The 1,495-nt window shown below is 43.0% G+C and overlaps 1 protein-coding gene across 1 annotated transcript in view; it reads right to left on the bottom strand.

Annotated features, from left to right (window-relative positions):
- Positions 1 to 1,495, bottom strand: part of LOC109465627 (protein phosphatase 1B-like) — a 5,045-nt gene that overhangs the window by 450 nt on the left and 3,100 nt on the right. The gene's annotated exons all lie outside the window — the stretch shown is intronic.

Raw genomic sequence — 1,495 nt, 5'->3', positions numbered from 1 at the left:
GCTAATTAGTAATTGCCCCCCAAAAAAAGAAAGTTAGCTCATTATTGAACTTTAGCCACCAAATTCCATCCACATTTAAAAAAAAAGAAAATTGCAGAACCCACTCGAAAAACATATGTTTGTCTTCCACCGACTTCAAAAAGAACTCAAACATAACTACATGTTGTATTATAAGATTCATACCCCATTCATATACCTAGGCTATGTACTATAGTATGCGTACTAGTAACCGGTTGAAGTCAGTAAGGTTTAAAACCCCATGCTCTGTACACTTGGGACGACCTCAGCTCTCCTATTCTATCTCCTGAGAAGAACGTCGCCTGGCCAATATGTAAACCTTTACTGCAGATTTTTCTTGCAGCACATTGTTTCTGATATAATTACACACCTTTATGATCTTGGTCAAGCAAGAAGACAATTGCCCTGTAGTAGTCTTTAAGCAGCTGGATTTCCTAGACCTAGTCTTTTGTCCCATTCTCCTTGAATATAGCCTTGAGTTTCCCAATGTATGAATCCACCACCCACACAATCTCAGGGTTCTCCCCAGACGATGGAACAGGGGCGCTGCGCCAGGCTACTCCCAGCTCAGCGCCAGTATACTACTTTCCAAATTTAGGGTGTTGCATCCCGATTTTTCTACAAAATTTCGCTAAAATTCGAGAAAATTTCCTGATTTCGGGGCTTAGTGGCATCTATTTTCCCGCCGGCATTGTCTCTGAAAACTTGTGAATGGGGCGATAATCGAGTAAACAATGAGTATTTCGCACGACGCTACTGAGAGAATCGCTGTCATTGGTGGAACATCGGGCGCCCCGCTAGCGTTTTGAAGTCGTGTAAAGAAAGCTAATTGTCTGATTTCTTTGTAAACCAAACCCTGATAATAAGTTTAAAAATAAAAGCCGATACGTTTACGAACTTATAAACCGTAGAAAACTCCCTACCGTATCGCGACATTATGAAGCATGTGGCGGCCGCGAAATTCGTTAACGCGACAGAAAATGTCTGGTTCATGATAGCGGTATTTCCCATGAAAATAACGTATACGATTTATTTTTCCCCTGCTGTCGGTTTTTAAGTCCCGAAACGTTAAAAAAAAGCAGAATTTTGCCCACAAACCCGGACGGGGGACGGCCTGTTAGTGTAGCTATCGGCGTAGCACATGGCGGCCGCGCCGCAAGGCTTCTGCCAAAAATCGGCAACGCGACAAAAAAACGCATGGTCCATTTTAGCGATATTTACCATAAAAATAACGTATGTGGTTTATTTCTCCCATGGTGTGAGTTTTAAGGTCTCAAAACCTCTAAAAAAGCAGAAATTTGCCGACGAAAACGGACGGGCAAGGCATGGGGAGGGCGCTGTTGCAGCCTGCATGACCCCCAAAAGGTCGAAGGTCATAGGGCACGTCCATTGCGCAATCACCTTAATTCGCCGATTTAGCTAATTTTAGGGCGTTTGAAAATTGATACAATCACATTATCGACTTGTAGACAAGACG

This window comes from Branchiostoma belcheri, unplaced genomic scaffold, assembly GCF_001625305.1.
Source record: "Branchiostoma belcheri isolate BF01 breed outbred unplaced genomic scaffold, Haploidv18h27 scaffold155, whole genome shotgun sequence".
NCBI lineage: Eukaryota > Metazoa > Chordata > Leptocardii > Amphioxiformes > Branchiostomatidae > Branchiostoma > Branchiostoma belcheri.
The sequence above is the reverse complement of the archived record's forward strand: the minus strand, read 5'-3'. Positions and strand labels throughout refer to the sequence as shown.